The following is a 24730-nucleotide window of genomic DNA, read 5'->3' on the forward strand; positions in this document are numbered from 1 at the left end:
GTTATTATTTTTTTTTTTGAAGATTTAATTGACAGTCTTTGTCAGAATCATAAAACTTAAGTCATATGTGGTACGACTAAAAAAAAATGCTACCCATTTTTATTTATGTTGATAAGATGTTCTGGGGGTCTATATAATGAAATTGTATTATCATTTTTGCAATTTGTATGCTCATAGCAGCAAATCAACATTGAAAATCCAATGGTTTCTATTGTAATTTAGTGACATTTTCAGAGTTATCTCCCTTTATTTCGTTTTCTACAGTACATTCTATGTAAGCTTTATTTTCTAAGAGCACACATTATATGAAAAGCCACATGATAATTTTTATTAACTGTAACATTCATTTTTAACAAAATATCAACAATAAAAATATCGAGATCTTTCAACCATGAATCACATTTTGGACGATTCTTAAGAGGAGAGTTACTTAAGTTATCGAAGGATGTAGCAATTACACCCTGCACATTTTTTTAAAATAAAATCAATTGTTTTCTCCAATTGGCAGAATGTAAGAGGAACCAAGGTTATAGTGGTAATCAAAAGAATGCAATCCAGGGACAATGACCAGACATGGAAAACAGACATACAGAACATAAAGTAACTAAAATCATGCATACAAAGTAACAGAAGCATCAAATTAACTTGAATTCGTTTTATTCTGCTTCAAACAAAAGCTGGAGAAACTTTGGTGAAATTGAATATGATACAAAAATATCACTGATTTCGAGAGTTATGTCCCCTACCCTGGGTTTATCTCCTTAAGTTTGTAACTTTCGCGTTCTGAATGACAAATCCAACCTCACTAAAAAAAAACAAACAAAAAAACAAAAACAAAAAACAAAACAAAACGGGAAAGTGGCACTTGGCGATCCTATGTATCATGTTTCTATGTAGACATGTTAGCACCATAGTTGACCAACGTTCCATTTCATACGGTTATGATCTTCCAAAAGTAAGCTTGCATTTCATAGCATATAATCTTCATACTGATTTTTGAAAAAAAAGTTTTATATTAGGGCCAACTTTGACAAATACCGAATATATCCTTTTGTTTAGGAGTAATTAAAGGAATCATGATACTAGCGGAAATCAATAAAATGCAATCCAGGGCCAGGGACAAAGACCACACATGGAAAACAAACACAAACGACAAAGAATACAAACAACCAAATTGAAACACAACAAATATAAATGAGCAACTAGACTTCCACTTAAAACTTGGAGCATGGACCAGGTTTACCGATAGGGTAAGCGTCCTCAGCTTTCCTTGAAAGAGTAATCAAGGGAAACAATGTCATAGCGGTAATCAAAAGAATGTAATCCAGGGACAAAGACCAGACATGGGAAACATACATACACAACAAAGAACATAAAGTAACTAAAATCATACATACAAAGTAACAAAAGTAAATGAGCAACTCGGACTCCACTAAAAACTGGGAGCATGGACGAGGTGCACTGGTAGGGTAAGCGTTCTAAGATAAACTGTTACTACTGGATCAGCTTCAAGCAAATTGATAGAATCTTTAATTGAGTTAATTTCGCTGACTAAATAGTTTCATGTGCTCTACCCATGATGACATCATTTTGCCATGCTAATAGTTCTTCATCCCATCTGTCCGGTCTGCAATAGTTAATGTAGCCTTATAACTCAAACAGTCGTTGGTGGAATTGAGTCTCGAAAATGCTAACTTCTTCAGCCCTCCTTTCCATACTATCAGACTGTTAATGTGTTGGAACATGTTTAACTTTGTTGTACAGAAAGAAGCTTAGAACCAGCTGATGTTACTCCTGGCAAGATAGCATCATCTTTTTGTATATGTTTCTCTTTTGGGATGGGTTTGAAGAACATGTCAATAGAAACATACTTGCTTTCCTTTCATCAAGAATTGCTTGATAAGAGAAACATTCAAGATTTTCAAAACTTGTTTTCCTTAGAACAGAATTCGTCGATCTCAGTGATAGTACCCGTATTTCATCTTGAATATCATTTAAAAGTTTCCTTTGTACCAACTTTTTAATTCAAGGTAAACTCCAAATATGTTTCACTAATAATTGATTGTCACTGAACACAAGAGATTCTACTAAAGGTGTATTTTTTAGCTGAACAGAGTATACTTTTTCAGATACATTTCCTGTAGGTGAAACCTATATAAAGTAAATACAGAAAAATGTAGTTAAAATGTAAAAAAAAATAATGAGTATTATGGAAAAAAGTTGAGAGAAAAAAGAATAAGGAATCTTATCACTGAATTTTACGTGGTTGAAATTAATTGTAATTTTCTCTTCGCCTATCAGTTAGCAATACAGTATAGCTTTACAAATTGTTTTCTAAACATTTAAGTACTTCTCCGTCTAAGAATCACGCAAATGTGTGTAATGTGTGGCACATGAAGAAGGAATATACATTTTATTGAATAATCCTTGTAAATAGTACTTATACCTTATAACCTCTAGAAATTACTGTCAAAGTGTTTGAAAAGTTTGCTTAGTTAAGATATTGATAGGTCAAATTTAGTTGAAATGTTCTGCGGAAAAATGGCGGGAAAATTTTCCCGAACTTTTCCTTATATAAGTAGTCAAAGAATATCTGCATCACCGATGCTTCTGGATAAATTTAGATAGCTGTTCAGTTGTTTTCTAGATGTGTTGAATGTATTTGAGGCACAAAAGACCAAATTGAGAAATATGATGTGCCACCCATTGCCTAATTCTTACACAGAATGGTACTTAATTCATATCAATATGAAAATTCCAACACTAAAATTACTATGTGGTGAATATATAGTGAAACATATCTAAACAGACAGTACAACATATTTCATACTAAATACATGTAAGCCCAAATGAATTTCACAGTATTATTTTTTTTGTTCTGAATTAACTACTAACATACAAAATAAGTATACGTACTTCATACTAAAAGTTTGTATGAGAGATTTATAAACTGAACAGAAATCTTATTCAAAGGTATTGGTCTTACAAAAGATATTAGTTTTTGTAATAAGACTACATATATCGTTTGAAAAGTTCTCTAAATATATAAATTACCTTTAATGATGACTGGTACACTTCTTCCAGGTCCTCAATACCACTTTCATAATTGTTTTCAGACCTATCAGGAAAAATGCTTTCCTGCTGGTAGAAGGACTGTTATCATAAAAATGTATTTTAAATGACACTGATTCACATCCATGTGTTTCTTTTAACTTGGATAAAGTGCTCAGATAGCTTTTTTTGTGAGAGCTTAACTTATTTTCAATCTTTTGCAAATCCCTTATGTCAGTATGTGTGTCCTCAGTCACAATTATATCCAAATATTTTTCAATTATATGACAAAGGTCAATTTTGAAAGATCCATGAAACAGTTTCCTTCTATAGTCACATTTTCAATTTAATAAATCTGCAAAAATTTTCTTGGTGTAGATTCTGCCAAAAGCAATCAAAAGCTGTTTATAACTATAACGACCACAGACTATTACATGAAAACATACATGTGGGAATGGCTTGAGTTATCAATTTGTTTAAGGTACTTTGATATCATATTACATCAAAATCTAGTCTGCCAGATTTATTATCAGAATGAACTGTCCATCTCAATTATTATCACCACAGTATCAAAATCAGACTTTTTTACTTCTTTAAAGTAATAATCAGTAGATTTGCTATCAGAGGGATACATACAATCAAAAACTTTTCATATATTCTTCACTATAAAGAGAGGGATTGTAGCAAGTCCAGAGTAAAAGGTACATCTGTGAACGTTGTTTGTCTACTTGCTACATTTCATGGTTCTAACAAAAGGATTACTGGCGATTACGTTTTTTTTCTCTGAACAGATTTGGCTACTGCTTTTACCAATTTTCCCCAGTGGCTACTTTTTGCAACCGGTATATATTGTAATATACGAGAACCAGAGAACAGTATTAGAATCTGGAGTTTTTCTGCAATATATATCCTGGGTAACGCATAATTTATGAACCAGCTCGGAGATATTGCTGTTGTTTCCATCTTTCCTCTTTTGCCTGGATTATGTCATTTGTTGTATGGACTTCCCTTGTTTAACTGCTCCTTTCAGATATTGCTTGGAAGCTTTTGTCAATTTCTTTCGGAACTTGTAGTCGCTGCAATGACCATTTGTTTGGCTGTTGAAAGGTTATTCTGTCTCCAAAACATTCTGCATACAATATCAGATCTGAAGAAAGTGTATGTTGTTTCTTTACCAATTCACGTTACAATAGATTTTACATTCCTTTCCTCTACCGTAACTCGTTAACGTTTGGGGTTGCAATATGTGTGAATAGATCTCATATCTTCTGTCCATTAATATCTGACTCACATTGACCTTTGGGTTTTTTATGCTGTTCAAATGACATCTCTGAACCACAAGACTTACGGGATGCCAAAAAAACAATTGTCTCACGAAAGACTTTAGACAGATAAGAATGAGTTTAAGTGTTTCATAATTGAAATGAATTTGCTGGGAAAAGTTCCTTCTTCACATTTTACTTTCTGTTCAGATGACAGTTATGATCAGCCTATCATGCTTCATGAAAAACCCAAGGATTTTGAAAAGATCACCTGAACAGAAAGTACAAACTAGTGTTACATCTTTCATGCAGTTACTGAATTGAACAATAAAATAGCATTTTAAAACAATGAAGCAAGACAATTTATATGCCATTCGTAAAGTTACACAGATCATTGCAGGAAAAACACTAAAATGAAAACCAGAGGTAGACCTAGGAAAACATGAAGAAGACATATGAAAGCTGAAATATAAATTAGAGGCTCTTAAAGGCCTGCATAGAACACCTGGCTTGTTAAGCAAAACTTAAACTCCGATGGAGGAGAAAGTTTATGAAAGTAATAATATAAAGACATTTTCAGAAGACGCCGTGAAGAGCAGAAACTTCAATATGGCTTAAAAGATTTACGCAAAAATTTACCTTAGATCGATCTCGTCATATTGAACACTTTTACCCAATGTCGGAATTTTTACAAACCTAACGTTTTTAGAGATATATACAAAACACTTCTGTCTGACCCATATATTCTATTTTAGTAACGGTGGCCATGTTTTTCGACAGAACAAAAACTATATAATAAGTTCTATGCAAAACACCCTGGGAAACATTCATACCAAGTCTAGTTCTAATTGATCCAGTAGTTTCATAGGGGAAGAGTTTTGAACAATGATTAACGAAGACGGACGACGGGCGGCGACGAGAGTTGCCACGTGATGGCAAAAACTCACCTAGCCTTTGGCCCAGATCATAAAAATTTAGCAAAGCCTGGAAAAATTGAAAAGATCTCTATGCACAAAATTGAACATAGGAACTGTTTTCAGGCATACGTGCACTTGGACATGAATATTATTTATTTGCAGATGTAAGGATTAATCTGTATCATCGATGAATAATAAATTAAATTCGTATCAAATGCAATTGGTTTTATTAGGAAATGTTCAAGCTCTTTAGTTTCGCACACCTCCATGTGGATAGGGACATGGCTTTCCTCTACTACGCCTTAGAACTGCTGCTTGATAACATCTTGTCAGCTGAACAATTTCACATCTCGGATCAATGTATTGAATCACTTGCCCAATTCTGAAAACGTTGTGTTTTAGAGCTTATTTTTTTTTTCAAAACATATGCACAATAACAAGAACTACTTGTATCACGGTGATATCATTTCAGTTTTCAATAAGATGGCATATTTTTCATTTTTTTTCCTTTACTTTTATGAAAACAAAACGAAATCATTTTTTTTTTATTTTGTTTTCTGGGGAATACCTATTGTTTACATAATAAGCATCTACTTTTATACCCAAAGGTGTAGGGGCATTAAGCTATGGATATTGCCAATAAATATCAATTTTATTGTAATTACACAAAAGTTGTTCACAGCAGTAGTATATACAAATATAAGAAAAAAAACGATATTTTTTGGCACATGATCTTTCTAAAAACAAGTGAGCATTGTAATTTTCGTTGTTTTTCATTGGATATATTTACATCCAGAAAGTATGTCCACAGCAAAGAAAGATATTTTTAGATATGATTAACGATGAAATAGTGAATGTATTCATTGAATATGAAGTCGTTTTTGGGTGTGAACATCTTTTCCTTTCCAAAGATATGACCATTACGTGACTGAAAAGTACAAAATTTGACAGAATATCTGAGAACTTCAAGAAGCAATTGTTCTGTCCTTTCTATGCAGAAGTCTTTTTTTTTCTCAATTGTGATGGATTCAAATCTGCAAACCCACAATTAAATCATGATTATAGATAATTTTCAGTTTTATTTCAGACCAAAAAGACCCTTTATCGACCCATCTCCTTCTCTCCACCAATACACCTTGGTTATAAGAGCAACAATATTTGTTCATTATGTTATTATAAAAAAAATTGATTCTATATTTTATCGTTTGAAATTAAACTTTGCTGTTTTTTGTCTTTTTTATGTTTCTGTTAATGCCGTCAATTTTCATTCTTGCAGATAATGCTGTTGGCATTGCCCTTTTAAGTTTATAACATCAAATATGTTTGAAAGTATTTACAGACATTTTAAAAGGACGTGATTAAATCGTAGGATATTTGGCACCCAAATCAGTTTTGCATAAAACAAAAGAAAAATCAGCCTTTCAAGCAACCAAAGGATTATCATAAAAAATGTAAATTTCTTCTGCATTTTTGTGTTAATTGTGTTAAGCAATTAATCTATAAAGGCATGTGCATTTTACAATACGATCAAATGAAAAATTTCAAAAAAATGTCATTTACATTTGCTGACTCATAGTTCAGCTTAATAAATGTGTCCGATTTGATTCTTTATACTAAGCTTTTAATATATTCTTTAAGGTTTCCTTTGCTCAGTCAAGTAGCCATAGAATGTTTTTTTTTTTTTTTTGTTGACCGAGTTGTTTAACATATCAAACATTTTTTTGGGTAAAACTGGAGACCATTTTTGAAAGTCGTTAGTATCATAGTAAATATTTCTGAAAGTCGTTATGTAGTACATTTTGCAGAATCAGATATAAAGCGTTATTTGGTTTGATTTTTGTGGAGTTTTTGGGATTCAATATAGGGCAGGAAGATCACAAATTTAAATGCCATTATAATTAAGTCGTCGCCTGTCAAAAAATACTCACCCACAACAACTTATGTTTCCACCTGAACATGAACATTTCTGGCACTGATCGTTTTGAAACGATTGCCTTTCTTTAATTTGTACACCATTGTATACACAACCTATAAAGAGTTTTTTTTTAATTTACAAAATAAAATATACTTCCGTCTAATACAGTTTCATTATCAGTAGGTATTTATGAAATAAGGAACATTTATCGTGAAATCGTTATGCTTGTTCCTTATGCTACTTATTTTTAGCTTTATGTGGTTCCTGTCCTTTTATGACATTAGTTTTTTCATATTCCATTTAAAGAAAGTATTAAAATAATAACAACGTTTATCAAAACTGTTTTTCAGAAAATATACACAAGAAGCTGACATATGCTGTGATTGAGACATATTTTGTGGTTATGTTTTTTTTTTTTTTTTTTTTTTTTTTTTTTTTTTTTTTTTTCAAACAGTTAAAGATGACATATATTCAAAGTGTTGAATGTTTACTTCATTTTTTTCCAAATACTAATTTGAAGTTTAACATTTAGTACCTAAAAATAAAGAAACTTCTTCAATCTCCTTTTTCATCGTTTTGCCAGGAACAATAAATTTCCATTGTATTTCAAAGCAACATTTATTCGCAAATTATCTATCCATTGAAAAAATATTTTAAGGAATGAATGCTAGTTCATTTAACCATGCCGTGTTTCAAAATTTATATATTTGTTTCATCAGATACAGTACTTTTAATGATAATTTGAGAATAAATAAATATCTTAAAGGTGAGTGCACAACATAATAGATATATGATCTACCTCATTGAGATTTTCTTTAGTATTATATAGAAAAAAATATTCTTTTTCAGATTTTCACTGTCTACTATGGCCTGTAACTATTCCAATGACTACAAAACATTTACGGAGGGTTTTATTAAATATAACGATGATCGGTATTGTGTATATGTCAAAGAAACAACAATCCCGACGGGATGAAATTTCAGCAAGGGTCTACCGATTGGTCTTCAATAAACGACGAGAAAACCCTCATACCACAAGGCAGGCTGTAGCTGGCCTAAAACACCCTTATAAACAGGTTCAGCAAAAGAGTTCAGCCCCTATCTTCAACATACACAATTTCTCAATCTTGTTATTGTTTGAATGAATTAAAGTGCTTGATTTTCATTGATATTCCGGAAGATGGTAACTCAGCATGAACTAAAACAAATCAATTCGAGATTTAAACATGGAATAAATTGTTCATGACATATCTCAATCATTTTCAGAGTTATTAAATCTTCCTTCTTCTGATATGTTATGTTATGTAACAGACTAATATAGTTCAAAACAGACTTAAAACGTAAATCTACTTAAAATAAATACCTCGTTTTCCATAACAAGCGCCTTCAACATTCGAAACTATATTCAAGAGAAGTACAGCAGAAATCACTAAACACAATACCATTTTGCTGAGTGACCTCATTTAAAAAATAGTAATCTACCTCCGAATGATCAATTCTAAACGAGAACTGGCTATGCTGGGGAATTTATCTTCGATTTATACGGGATGAATATTCCCAATATCCTATTTCATGCAATTATCTTAATAATATTCAGTGATTTGTTTAATTTCTTGAGGCCCCCTTTCGAGGTGTTTCGTTTTAAATCTCAAACTCACGCAGTTTAATGATAATGTTCCTTCTAAAACAAATATATCATAAGACAACATTTAAAAAAAAACTATTATGTTGTGGCCTTAATATGATGCTTGCTAAATAAACACATAGATGGTCTCTCGATATCACCTTTTAGTGCCTGGTTTTTATAATAATCTTGTAGTCAGTGTATTCTTATTCAAGTGTCTAGTTATGTAATCATTTGAACATTAAGTTGTTCATGCTCACGTTTTCTTATTTTACCCGTCATATTCTGAAAAGTTAATAAGAAATAAACACATCTAAATGCTCTAAAAGTGGAAATGGGATGATGGTTCTATTAACATGATTATGTTAAAATGACACATCAACAATTGTTATTTGTTATACACATAACGAATTTACAATTATTCCATGGCCATTTTTTAAAAGATAATATTAATAAGGCATGTAAGTAAATAGAAAAAAAAGATCAATGTAGATACTTATGACTGTACATGATTAGGATGGCGCACTGCATAACCTTGATTTAATCCACTATTTTGTTTGAAATGCATGTATCATGTAAAGACAACTTCTGTACAAGCTACTCCGATAATATAGTAATTATTTTGTCAGCTTTATTTTGGACTTGACTTACTTATGGATTGGATTAGTATTTGAGAGTTCTGTTGTTATCCTTATTTAGTAATTTGTCATACTTAAGATTAAAAATTAATAGAGTAATATATTTAAGTATAACTCATGGAATGACTTCTTTAATTTTTTGCGTATGAGGAAAATCCTATGCGGAACACGAGTTTCACCAAATAAGCAGAAAAATATAAATTCAGATTCTTACTAGATAGTAAAAATCATGCTTTACAACTTCCCACACTGTTCCCACTTGCCCATTAATCATGTGCATCATCACAACTTGAAACCAAAAGAATCTCGTAAAATCAGTTAATTCATGTCATGTAACGTGCCTATTACATCTTGCAATACTACAAGTAATTTAAAAATAACTGGCAAAACATGTTTTGCCAAATCGTTAGACCTTCTAGACTGTTCTTCAGGAAACGTGTATAAAGGAATAGAGTGTACACTCTGCATAATTTTATACGATTGTGAAACCAAATAAACGTTCAGCAGCAAATTAAAAAAAAACATCGAAAATACTTAAAATTCACAATACAGGATCCTGCACAGCCAATTTTACTATACATCAGACAAATATACAAACGTTTTGTTAACTGTTCTGGTTAGAAATAGAAAGTTATTTGATCGCTGTGTACCTTCCTGCAACTGCCATGATAATACCACAGGTGTAAAAATCTGTCTAGTCCTCAACTCAGTGAAGATGATAATATAGCTTTTTTTAACGGATTAAAAAACAATCAACTTCAAAGTCGAAAACCACCAGAGTGAATGCTGCAAGTTGTTGACGACCTCCTTTTTAAACCCATATATAAACTTGAAAACATCGATGATAACGAACCATTTATAACAAGCATCATGAACGATGAGATTATCCTTTGAAAGACGAAAGAGTAATCAAGGCAACCAAGGTTATAGCGGTAATCAAAAGAATGTAATCCAGGGACAAAGACCAGACATTGAAAACAGACATACACAATAAAGAACATAAAGTAACTAAAATCATACATACAAAGTAACAAAAGCAAATGAGCAACTCGGACTCTACTAAAAACTAGGATCATGGACTAGGTGCACCCGTAGGGTAAAGCTATTGAATGCAATAATTAAACACATTAAACAATGAACATCGGTAGACAGTCATGGCGTTCCATACTTGCAATATATGTGAACAGTTCTCAAATGTTCAGTCCACTGATGCCGGACTGATAATGACCTGTACGTTTTTTGTTTTTGTTTAGATTAAATCTGTGACACAAACAGTGCGTCTCTTAGACTTAATCGCTTACAGGTTGCTAAACAAGTATCTCCAGAAAGACTTTCGACAGACTTACTTTCTATACTTTCTGTTTAAATGACATTTTTGATAAGCCGATCAAATTTCATGATTTTGAAAGCATTATTCAAATGGAAACACCAAAGAATTCATCTCAACAGAAAGTAGAATGTAGATGAATGAAATAGTTGACAGCTGTACTTTTTATTAGACTGATAAAATACCACTTTGAAAACAATAAAAAAGTCAATTTAGATACCAGTCGTAAAGTTACAAAGTCAATCAAAGAAAAAACACCAAAATACAAACCGGAGGTAGACTTAGGGAAGCATGAAGAAGACATATGGATTCTGAAATATAAATTAGAGGCTCTTAAAGGCCTGCATAGAACACCTGGCTTGTTAAGCAAAACTTAACCTCTGAGGGAGGAGAAAGTTTTTGAAAGTAATAATATAAAGAAATTGCAAAATGACGCCGTCAAGAGGAGAAACTGCAATATGGCTTAACAGATTTACACAAAAATTTACCTTACATAGATCTCGTCATGTTGAAGCCTGAAGAAGACATGGATTCTGAAATACAAACTAAAGGCTCTGAAGAGTCTGAATCGATTACCTGACTTGAAAAGCAAATTGTAATTTTAGTAGAACATTTCTTAAAGTAATACCATTATAATTAATTTACTAAAGTATCTTACCATACGATCCAATGAAACTTAGATCTTTTGGAGACAATCAGTTCAAGACTATTATAATAGCATTAAAACCTATGATTTTTCAACACTCTATACCTCTTTTCCCCCATACTCAGGTAAAATCCCGACTTAAAAACATTATACATCGTTGTTTTTCAAAAAAAAGATGGTACACCTAGATACAAATATATATAGTTCTTGGTAGAGATTCCTCATAGTTTGTAAGAAATAATTCCAAATCATCTTCCAAGTGTACAGAACAGGACGTTTACAAATTGCTTGAATTTTAAATCGATCACATATTTGTCCAGTGTGGTGGACGTGTTTGTCAACAAACGGTCGGCATTCCAATGGGCACTAATTGTGCTCCTTTCCTTGCTGACCTATTCCTTCACTCTCATGAGGCTAACTTTATAGCTGATCTGTTCCGAAAGAGAGAATATCGTTTGGATAGATCCTTCGATCTCAGTGTCGGCTATATAGATGACGTTTTACCTTTAAACAATGCTAATTTCATACAGGATCTAATTTCGGGGATTTGATACATCGCATCTACCCACAAATAACTTGAGATAAAGGATACTACAGATACTGTGAAGTCGGCCTTATATATTCACCTACACTTTGAAATCGATGGTAAGGAAAACTATTGACCAGACTTTTCGACAAATGTGATGACTTTTCATTAAAAATTGTGAACTTTCCTTTCATCTGTTGCAACATCCCTTTCGCACCTGTGTATGGAGTGTTCATATCACAACTCATACGTTATGCCAGAGCTTGCCGCGACTACGCAGACATTTTGTATCGCGCTAGATCTCTAACAAATAGGCTTCTGGAACAGGGTTGTGTTGCTACAAGATGCACCTGGTCCATGCTCCCATTTTTTAGTGGAGTTGCTCATTTACTTTTGTTACCTTGTATGTATGATTTTAGTTACTTTATGTTCTTTGTTGTGTATGTCTGTTTTCCATGTCTGGTCTTTTTATTATATTATTATTATTTTATATGGTTGTGAAACCAAACAACGTTGCACAGCCGTATTGCAAAACATAGTTATGGTACACAGGATCCTATACAGCCATTTTAACTCCTCCAAATATTACCGGTGTTTGTCGATGTAAGTACAGTACGTGTCATCGGAAAAAATATACAAACGTTTTGTAAATTGATCTGTACAGAAATGGAACTTTATTTAACGTTATTTGAATGCTACGTACTGTCGTGCAATACCAATGTTCACACCAATGTTGAAGACTAACTACCTCAGAGTTGAAAACTACATAAGCAACGTTATTTTAAAATAATAATACATACTTGACGTTCATTTATCTTCTGAAACAGAAGATGAAATACGTTTCAACATTTTTGTGTTTTATATTTTCAACAAACAACAAATCTAAATACGCAGCACATTTCAAAACAAACAAAAACAAAACTTCTTGCTTAGTTATCATGTTTAAAGACGATTTCCATATACATTTCACTGCTTAGAAAATGGTTGAGACAGAACATGTTTGCAGAAAATTATGAATTGTAAATACTGAGTTACATAACGGTCATTTCGTGATCGTGGGTTTCTGACAGTTACATAATTTCCACAAGGATGCCATTCGATTTAATATTGCATTCCATTTGTTTACCCAATGACTGTTTGAAAGTGTACACGTATATGAAATTATTGATGACCACACTAATACGTCATGCTCAGCTATAAAGTCTAAATTAATTAAATTGTACACTCTGCATTATCGTAGAAAACAACAAATAAACAGTACTAAGGGTCATATTTCAAATCAATCAAATCTACTTAAATTGAAGATAAAAGAGAAAGTTATAAGAATTTAAAAAATCTTCAAAAAAAGATCTTGAACTTTGTTTGAAAGCCATCCAAAAAATTAAAAATCAAAATGATTAAGTAAAATGTCCTCACTCAAATTATATTTTTCCAAGAATGGAACGATCCTAAGAATTTAAGTATGGCTTTTCTTCTTTATTAGGCATACCTTTTTTTTCTTACGTTGATGTGGTGCTTTAATCTTCCTTTTTCTAAATTATTCATTTAAATTGTCATCCAGTAGTAATATCAGTGCCAAATTTAGTGACTATAAATAAGCTCATGAATTATTTTCTAAAGATAAAGTAATGTAATTATTTTACGTTGAGTACACTGCATTCATTTTTTTTTTTCAATAAATGTTAATGGGAGAAAACTGCACGAAGTGCAGCAAAAATACCAAAGAATTTCATATAATGAATCAAATAAGTGCACTAAATCTCAATGACGAACAATGTTCAAAACTGTTAGACACGCATAGAATTGCTGATTTGGTAAATTACCATTGCAATCATTAAGTGTGCATACCTCCAGAAATCAGAAAGGTCTTACAAATTATAAGAATGCACAGTAAAATCTAAATTGACCTAAAAATCGTGATATCAAACACTCGAAGATGGAAAAATTGCATAAAGGCAATAACCACGAAAAACATTAAATTCACCAACTTGAATAACCACTCCTACAATTTGCTGTTTTAAAAATGCGATCAATGCATGAAACAAAATCAAAACGAAAAACGTGTTGTTTTTTTTAGTTTTGTTTTGTGTTTTTGTTTTGTGTTTTGTCTTTGTTTTTTTTCTGATTTTGTTTTCTTTTGTTTTCTTTTTGTATGAAAAGTAAAATACATGTAGTTGAATGATTACCCATTGCTATGTAATCTACACATTGCAAGGTAATTTACACATTGCTATGTAATTTACACATTGCTATGTAATTTACACATTGCTATGTAATCTACATATTGCTATGTAATGTAGTCGGTTTTATTTTACAACAACAAAAGTACAAACATCATATTTTAAAACAAATCTAAAGTTTTTAAAATTCAGATTCAATGACTGAAATTAAGGTATTCTTGATCTTAACTGTATTACGCAAGGCCATCGGACATTGATTTCCATAGTATAATTGTCATTTGCTATCAAATATCTGTATACTGTATGAAAAAAATTCTGAGGAATTTATTAAACACAGGTTTTATATTGTGAATAAAAATAATTAGATAAGTAATGTCATATTTTTTTGGTTTAGCGCATCATGATTTGCCAAATATACAGCATGTTTAAATATTTGGATGATTTGCAAGATATTAAACTGTCCTACATGGATAGCATGGTCTAAACGAAACGAGATGTATTTAATAATGCTTTTATAAAAAAAACCCTGCCGACTGACTGCTATCCTTTTATCTGTAGTTTGATTAAAAACTTTTAAAGTGTTTTCAAACACAACTAATACGTTGTGCTTGAGCTTGCCAAAGCCATACGGATGTGCTTGTACCGTGCTAGATTTCTTACAACAGGGTTATGATGCTAAAGGATTAAATCTAAAGCTACAAAAAAAATATGGTCGTCATCATAAACTCGTGGATCGTTATAGTGTATCCATCAGTACCATAAGAACCGATTTGTTGACTGTGTTATAATGTCGTTTGCAGTGTCATATACAGTTCTACTTTTTATTCTTCCGCGAATGTAGCATTTTGTGAGCTACGTGGGTGTTTCCAGAAAATGTAGTGGAAGCAAACAGTGGCGAAAACCTTGTTCATACTCAAAGTGTTAAGTATAGTCTGTGTTAGTAATTTACTTCTGCCTCTACATGTATGTGTGCGTTATGTTGTTTATTTGTTTTTTCTTTTCTGTGTGTATCATGTTTCTTTGTACTGTCATCACTCCTGGGTATCTTCTTTTATTAGCGTTTAAAGCCCGTTTTTTATTAGTCCTTAGCTGTTTCGTTTGGATTCCTGAGATATTCAGTTGCATAACATACTTTTGCGGTGGACGTGTGTAAGATGATACCGGTAGAAGTTAAAGTGAAAATTAGATAAGCGGAGAGTTAACAGTGGTGCAGTTAAAACAAAGGAAATTCTTCCTTGAAATGTGTATGTACTATTTAACAGAGGCACCCAAACGCTCAATGCAATTTTGATTTATTTATCGTGATTTACATGTTATTGCTTTTAAAGATAGAGTCTTTGTCGAAATGTGACCAATATTCAATAAAAATTAAAATGTAAGAAATTCAATTATTATTAATTCTATTGATCTAAGTTTTTTTTAAGATTTCAAAGAAAAAGAGACGAAAAAGGATCTAATTAGCCTCGAAAATACGACTCAAAATGAATCATAAAGTGTTGACTGACCTAATTGTACTTAAATCAATCACAAATGAGATCGACTACAGACTTCTGATAATTCCTATATTGAAAGAACAGAAAATTTGCTTAAGGTCTAAATTCATGGTCAAATGGCATTCCAAAACCACCCGCCCCACCCCCACCCTACCAATATAGTACCAAAACACACTTAACCTAGATCTATGCATTGTAAGTGTATTTCTTGTGTGTATTCTGATCAAAAGTAGTCAAAATAAAGCTAAGAATGAGTATTTTAAAATCATGTTTGTAATTGAATATTGCTTACACGTGTGGATGGCTTATCTTCATGCTGTCAGTTATCGGATACGGTAAAAATGTTGATTTTCAGTATTTTTTATTCAGCTAAATTTAATTTTGTGAAAAAAAAATTTCTACTGTCATCGTACCATTGAATAATGATTTTGAACGCCTTTTTTCAATGCTTTGCAGTGGCATGCAACTGTAATGTGTCATTTGTCCTGGGAATTCACAGTGAAGCATTGAAATTACTTGTTTAACATGTAAATTAATGGAAACATTAGAAGTGGTTAGTGAGACCTAAAGTTTACAAATATTCAGATATTTTATTCAGTTTTATACCTTTCGATCATTTTATGGTCATATTATTGGTAAGAAATGGTGTCCACACTCAAGAAACAACTTCATATGTAGTACATAGTTCATCATATATGAAAATATTAAGTTTTTTTTTGGTGTGGACATAATTTTCTGGATGTTAATATGTTAAAAAAAAAAACTCAATTTGCAATTTTCAGCAGTTTTTGTTAAATGACATAAAATTGTTGCACCATTCTGATGTGATTACAATGAAAATGTCACAAAGTATTGTTTTTTTCCTTCTATTCATATATTTTACTATGATAGGAACATCTTTTATGTTATTACATCGATATTGATATTTTAGGTAATATTCATACCTTAATGCACCTACACCTTTGGATGCAGAATTTTTCACTTTGTTTTATCACTTCTTGAAGTGATTTTGAGCAGCTAGAAAATGTTCTTTTGTTTATTTTTCATTTCAACATATTACAAAAGATGTCACAAAACAATACTAAAGTACTTTATCTTCAACAAGAATAAATATGCAAGTCTATCGAACCAACCAAAATCTAAACAACACAGCTTGACAGATGGACATTTTGACAATTGCTTAGCTCAGTCAATTCAGATGTCATTCGTACAAATGCGAAGTTTATCGTATAGAAACAACTAGTGGTTGACTTTGGGAGATATAGAAAAGAAATATGGATGCAGAAATAAAATAAAACAGCAACATACTTTTATAAATTTAAAAAATAATAGCTTTGGAAATAATTAAATGTAGGAATCAGCCATATGTAAGATCAGACTCCAATATAATAGGTAAGTAGGTTCTTTATCTTCAGTATATGCTTTAAAGATACGTTTCAAATGCAACAAGTCTTATCAGGAATTACTATTTAAACAGAGAAGTACATCACTTCCTTCTTGTCTACAGCTTATTATTATGACAATGATAACATTTTATACATCAGTGGCAAGTTATTTATTGTTCTACATAAAAACAAAATACATGTCTACATATTATAGTCCGTTTCCCTTCCTTTTTATGCCAAGCTCTTTAGGTTGGCACAGCTCCATACTCATATGGACATGGCTTTCCTTCACCACCTTTTAGAACAGGTATTTGAATACGTTTTGTTGCTTGGACAACTTCACATCTCTCATCAATGTGTCGAATCAACTGCCCAGTTCTGAAAAAAAATGAAATACATTTTTAAAGCTGATTTGTCCTTTATTATATTTTATCTTATTTTATTTATTCATATGCACTCGTCTCATGCTACACCACTGGTATATTTACTCGATGCACCTGAATTTAACTTGAAATTTACCACAAAGTTTATTTGCTCAATTTCATTGCTGAATATATATGGTTTAGGCTTTTAATTGCTATATTTAACACGTCACCAAAAGGTTTTTTATAATATTAATAATTATTTAAGTGCGTTTGTTTTGGCGTGTTATTACAATTCTTATTCTGAATTTAACCGTTCCAAAACTGCATTTTGTAGCTTTGCGTTCATAAATTTTGTAATTTCGTACCCGTTAGTTTTTTTCTGGACAGATTCCTCTAAATTTAACACGTGTTTCCCCCAAAATATATATATAGGTCTGAAAAATTCCCAACGATGTTAGAACTGTCAAATTTGCGATGCAAATTTTGGTCGTTCCCTCGGGACTCAAACTCGTACCGCTGTGACATCTGTGGCAACACAGCCTGCACTAAATCCAGGGCTCTATACCACTCGGCCAGCTAGGGTATATAAAAATATAGCTTTTGCTGGCCGAGTCATTCCTCCTCGTAGGATTAATCTAGGGCTGTAACTTAGTACACGATGTATGGTAGTACGGGACAGTTCATTTAGATGTTAATATGTAGGATGGAGGATCAAATTAATGATGCATGTGACAACAAATCAATATCCAATTAATCAAAAATTAATTTCTATATGTGACTGTATTTATTTGACACAAAAAGAACCAGTAGTAGTTTAATTATCAAAATAAAACGTGATTGTTAAAATGAGATTTTCATTTCTAAAATAATGTTTAAATGATTGTTTGGTGCATGACGAAAGTTTTATAGGCTTCTGTGCCCATACTCAGACAACCTTAGTTGTTAAATTCGCATGAAAAGAAAACAAGTTTTATTCAGATGATACTGAGTTATAGCTCTTTGTATAGATAATTAAGTAGCACTCCAGCTAAGGATCATGAAAAATGTGATTCATGGGTAAAAGGCCTACATATTTTTATTTTTGATATTTTGTTTGAAATGTCATAGTAAACACAAATTAACATGTGGTTTGTCATATAAACTGTGCTCCTAGGAGATAAAAATTGTATAAAATGCTCTGTAGATTTCAAAATTAAGGGAGATAACTTTGTAAATGACGCTGAAATACAATAAAATTTACTGGATTTTCAATGTTGATTATCTCCTAAGAGCAGGCAGATTGGAATGTATAATTACATATTTCATAATATAGACCCATAAAACGACTGAATTACAAAAATAAAAATATGTAGCCTTTTTTTGGGTGTATCACTTTTTTCATATTTTGCATGAGTCTTACAAAGACAGCTACTTAAAAGGAAAGGAAAAAAAGTAACCAAAGTAACCAATTGTTCAGCCGAAATGAAAAAGAATGTAATCCAGCGACAAGACCCGATATGGAAACCAGGCACACACAACCAAGAACATAATATAACCAAAGTAAAACATACACAGTAACAAAAGTAAATGAATAACTAGATGCCAACTATTACGTCCTCTGTTTCTACAAGTTTCGATTATGATTCTTACTACAGTAAGACCAAAAAAGGTCAATTCTGATACATTTTTGAAGTCAATAAATTAGAGTCACATCGATTTTAACTTTAAGATGACTTCCTCAAGTTGTTTTAATGACACAAATTCATCTTTGCTAGTCAACTTATAAACACATGAGCAAAGTTTCAGAAATAAATGAATATGAGAATGGTGAAGCCTTAAACGCCCTCGAAGAAACATATGAATTCAAACACCTAAGTTCTTCATAATTTTTGTCAGCCCTATTATAAATCCCAAAATGATAAAATTTGTTATGATATGCGGTTATAATGTCCTTATGCATTCTCCTGTTGTTATAGTCTAAAACATATGGGGGCTGAAATGCCTGGCTGGGTTTGGAATTGTGATTTGTCATGGTCCTAGCTATCTTAGGGTCGAATTGACCTGTATTAATTAGATGATTACGTCATTTTCGTGAGCATTTCGGTGCCATGTTTTGACCCTCCATATCTAGGAAAAAGCTAAGATTTGATTCGTATTTAATTATCGAAGCTAGCTATTGTTTCCTAGACTGGGGTGGTTCTCAATCGCATTTACTAATTATACGAAAATGAACTTGTCATTATTATGTTTTAAGCTCACCTCACGATTTTACATGCAAAACCGCATATATATGCTTTTTTCTGTCCATAAGTATGAAGGGCCTAGTTAATAATACAGCCATTTACGATCCTGTTGGGAGCGTATTAAAAATAATGTTATTCTTTAGTTGTTGATTTTTTTTATCATAAAAAGTACCCTGATAAGGTGATTTTTTAAAAAATTTCTGTCTCCCCTAAAAACATGTTAATATAATTTTGAGTTATAAATATGAATACATCCGGGCAATTTAAGAGCTGTCACAACATACGATTCTTAAATATTTTACATACGATCGCAACTGTCATTAATGTCTTACGAGAAAAGAATCCTTGGAGGTAATTTATTCCCTGGACATATGAGACAATCGCGTCAACAAACAAAATATTTTGCCAAAGGTTATTTTGATACAAAATGTTTTTATTTTTTTTGAAGATTTAATTGACAGTCTTTGTCAGAATCATGAAACTTAAGTCGTATGTGGTACGACTAAAAAAAAAATGCTACCCATTTTTATTTATGTTGATAAGATGTTCTGGGGGTCTATATAATGAAATTGTATTATCATTTTTGCAATTTGTATGCTCATAGCAGTAAATCAACATTGAAAATCCAATGGTTTCTATTGTAATTTAGTGACATTTTCAGAGTTATCTCCCTTTATTTCGTTTTCTACAGTACATTCTATATAAGCTTTATTTTCTAAGAGCACACATTATATGAAAAGCCACATGATAATTTTTATTAACTGTAACATTCATTTTTAACAAAATATCAAAAATAAAAATATCTAGGTCTTTCAACCATGAATCACATTTTGGACGATTCTTAAGAGGAGAGTTACTTAAGTTATCGAAGGATGTAGCAATTACACCCTGCACTTTTGTTTAATAAAATCAATTGTTTTCTCCAATTGGCAGAATGTAAGAGTAATCAAGGGAACCAAGGTTATAGTGGTAATCAAAAGAATGCAATCCAGGGACAAAGACCAGACATGGAAAACAGACATACACAACAAAGAACATAAAGTAACTAAAATCATACATACAAAGTAACAGAAACATCAAATTAACTTGAATTCGTTTTATTCTGCTTCAAACAAAAGCTGGAGAAACTTTGGTGAAATTGAATATGATACAAAAATATCACTGATTTCGAGAGTTATGTCCCCTACCCTGGGTTTATCTCCTTAAGTTTGTAACTTTGGCGTTCTGAATGACAAATCCAACCTCACCAACAAAAAAAAAACAAACAAAAAAACAAAAACAAAAAACAAAACAAAACAAAACAAAACGGGAAAGTGGCACTTGGCGATCCTATGTATCATGTTTCTATGTAGACATGTTAGCAACATAGTTGACCAACGTTCCATTTCATACGATTATGATCTTCCAAAAGTTAGCTTGCATTTCATAGCTTATAATCTTCATACTGATTTTTGAAAAAAAAAAGTTTTATATTAGGGCCAACTTTGACAAATACCGAATATATCCTTTTGTTTAGGAGTAATTAAAGGAATCATGATACTAGCGGAAATCAAAAGAATGCAATCCAGAGCCAGGGACAAAGACCACACATGGAAAACAAACACAAACGACAAAGAATACAAACAACCAAAATGAAACACAACAAATATAAATGAGCAACTAGACTTCCACTTAAAACTTGGAGCATGGACCAGGTTTACCGATAGGGTAAGCGTCCTCAGCTTTCCTTGAAAGAGTAATCAAGGGAAACAATGTCATAGCGGTAATCAAAAGAATGTAATCCAGGGACAAAGATCAGACATGGAAAACAGACATACACAACAAAGAACATAAAGTAACTAAAATCATACATACAAAGTAACAAAAGTAAATGAGCAACTCGGACTCCACTAAAAACTGGGAGCATGGACCAGGTGCACTGGTAGGGTAAGAGTTCTAAGATAAACTGTTACTACTGGATCAGCTTCAAGCAAATTGATAGAATCTTTAATTGAGTTAATTTCGCTGACTAAATAGTTTCATGTGCTCTACCCATGATGACATCATTTTGCCATGCTAATAGTTCTTCATCCCATCTGCCTAGTCTGCAATGGTTAATGTAGCCTTATAACTCAAACAGTCGTTGGTGGAATTGAGTCTCGAAACTTCTTCAGCCCTCCTTTCCATACTATCAGACTGTTAATGTGTTGGAACATGTTTAACTTTGTTGTACAGAAAGAAGCTTAGAACCAGCTGATGTTAATCCTGGCAAGATAGCATCATCTTTTTGTATATGTTTCTCTTTTGGGATGGGTTTGAAGAACATGTCAATAGAAACATGTAAATTTTGGTGCTTGCTTTCCTTTCATCAAGAATTGCTTGATAAGAGAAACATTCAAGATTTTCAAAACTTGTTTTCCTTAGAACAGAATTCGTCGATCTCAGTGATAGTACCAGTATTTCATCCTGAATATCATTTAAAAGTTTCCTTTGTACCAACTTTTTAATTCAAGGTAAACTCCAAATATGTTTCACTAATAATTGATTAAATAGTACTTATACCTTGTAACCTCAAGAAATTACTGTCAAAGTGTTTGAAAAGTTTGCCTAGTTAAGATATTGATAAGTCACATTTAGTTGAAATGCACTGTGGAAAAATGGCGGGAAAATTTTCCCGAACTTTTCCTTAAATAAGTAGTCAAAGAATATCTGCATCACCGATGCTTCTGGATAAATTTAGATAGCTGTTCAGTTGTTTTCTAGATCTGTTGAATGTATTTGAGGCACAAAAGACCAAATTGAGAAATATGATGTGCCACCCATTGCCTAATTCTTACACAGAATGGTACTTAATTCATATCAATATGAAAAATTCAACACTAAAATTACTATGTAGTGAAAATATAGTGAAACATATCTAAACAGACAGTACAATATATTTCATACTAAATACATGTAAGCCCAATTGAATTTCACAGTATTATTTTTTTGTTCTGAATTAACTACTAACATACAAAATAAGTATACGTACTTCATACTAAAAGTTTGTATGAGAGGTTTATAAACTAAACATAAATCTTATTTAAAGGTATTGGTCTTAAAAAATATATTAGTTTTTGTAATAAGACTACATATATCGTTTGAAAAGTTCTCTAAATATATAAATTACCTTTAATGATGACTGGTACACTTCTTCCAGGTCCTCAATACCGCTTTCATAATTGTTTTCAGACCTTTCAGGAAAAATGCTTTCCTGCTGGTAGAAGGACTGTTATCATAAAAATGTATTTTAAATGACACTGATTCACATCCATGTGTTTCTTTTAACTTGGATAATGTGCTCAGATAGCTTTGTTTGAGAGAGCTTAACTTATTGTCAATCTTTTGCAAATCCCTTATGCACTTTCTACAAGAAGTGTCAGTATGTGTGTCCTCAGTCACAATTATATCCAAATATTTTTCCATTAAATGACAAAGGTCAATTTTGAAAGATCCATCAAACTGTTTCCTTCTATAGTCACATTTTCAATTTAATAAATCTGCAAAACATTTTCTTGGTGAACATTCTGCCAAAAGCAATCAAAAGCTGTTTATAACTATAACGACCACAGACTATTACATGAAAACATACATGTGGGAATGGCTTGAGTTATCAATTTGTTTAACGGTACTTTAATATCATATTACATTAAAATCTAGTCAGCCAGATTTATTATCAGCATGAACTGTCCATCTCAATTATTATCACCACAGTATCAAAATCAGACTTTATAAGACCCTCTTTTAAGTAATAATTAGTAGATTTGCTATCAGAGGGATACATACAATCAAAAACTTTTTCATATATTCTTCAATATAAAGAGAGGGACTTGTAGCAAGTCCAGAGTAAAAGGTACATCTGTGAACGTTGTTTGTCTACCTGCTACGTTTCATGGTCCTAACACAAGGATTACTGGCGATTACGTTTTACATTACAATCAATATTTTTTCTCTGAACATATTTGGCTACTGCTTTTACCAATTTTCCCCAGTGGCTACTGTTTGCAACCGATATATATTGCAATATACGAGAACCAGAGAACAGTATTAGAATCTGGATTTTTCATGCAATATATATTATGGGTAACGCATAATTTATGAACCAGCTCAGAGATATTGCTGTTGTTTCCATCTTTCCTCTTTTGCCTTGATTATGTCATTTGTTGTATGGACTTCCCTTGTTTAACTGCTCCTTTCGGATATTGCTTGGAAGCTTTTGTCAATTTCTTTCGGAACTTGTAGTCGCTGCAATGACCATTTGTTTGCATGTTGAAAGGTTATTTTGTCTTCAGAACATTCTGCATACCATATCGGATCTGAAGTGTATGTTGTTTCTTGTTTAGCAATTCACGTTACAATAGATTTTATACTCCTTTCCTCTACAGTAATTCGTTAACGTTTGGGGTTGCAATATGTGTGAATAGATCTCATATCTTCTGTCCATTAATGTCTGACTCACATTGACCTATGGGTTTTTGATGCTGTTCAGATGACATCTCGGAATCACAAGACTCCATGGCTTACGGGATGCCAAACAAACAACTGTCTCACGAAAGACTTTAGACAGATAAGAATGAGTTTAAGTGTTTCATAATTGAAATGAATTTGCTGGGAAAAGTTCCTTATTCACATTTTACTTTCTGTTCAGATGACATTTCTGATCAGCCTAACGTGCTTCATGAAAAACCCAAGGATTTTGAAAAGATCACCTGAACAGAAAGTACAAACGAGTGTTACATCTTTCATGCAGTTACTAAATTGAACACTAAAATAGCATTTTAAAACAATGAAGCAAGACAACTTATATGTCATTCGTAAAGTAACACAGATCATTGCAGGAAAAACACTAAAATGAAAACCAGAGGTAGACCTAGGAAAACATGAAGAAGACATATGAAAGCTGAAATATAAATTAGAGGCTCTTTAGTACACCTGACTTGTTAAAGCAAAACTTAACCTCCGAAGGAGGAGAAAGTTTTTGAAAGTAATAATATAAAAAAAATTCCATGAAGAGCAGAAACTGCAATATGGCTTAACAGATTTACGCAAAAATTTACCTTAGATAGATCTCGTCATGTTGAACACTTTTACCCAATGTCGGAATTTTGATAAACCTAACGTTTTTGGAGATATATACAAAATACTTCTGTCTGACCCATAT

The 24730-nt window shown here is 32.0% G+C and overlaps 1 long non-coding RNA gene across 1 annotated transcript; it reads right to left on the minus strand.

Annotated features, from left to right (window-relative positions):
- Nucleotides 1-5440: 5440 nt before the first annotated feature.
- On the minus strand, nt 5441-8668 carry LOC148599599 (uncharacterized). Its single transcript, XR_015918014.1, has 3 exons — nt 8509-8668; nt 7159-7258; nt 5441-5612 (listed from the first exon to the last, which is right to left on the minus strand). It is a non-coding gene; the product is annotated as an uncharacterized LOC148599599 (long non-coding RNA).
- Between the last annotated feature and the right edge of the window lie 16062 nt (nt 8669-24730).

This window comes from Perna viridis, chromosome 13, assembly GCF_037379345.1.
Source record: "Perna viridis isolate PV_CMFRI_1.1 ecotype Kerala chromosome 13, ASM3737934v1, whole genome shotgun sequence".
NCBI lineage: Eukaryota > Metazoa > Mollusca > Bivalvia > Mytilida > Mytilidae > Perna > Perna viridis.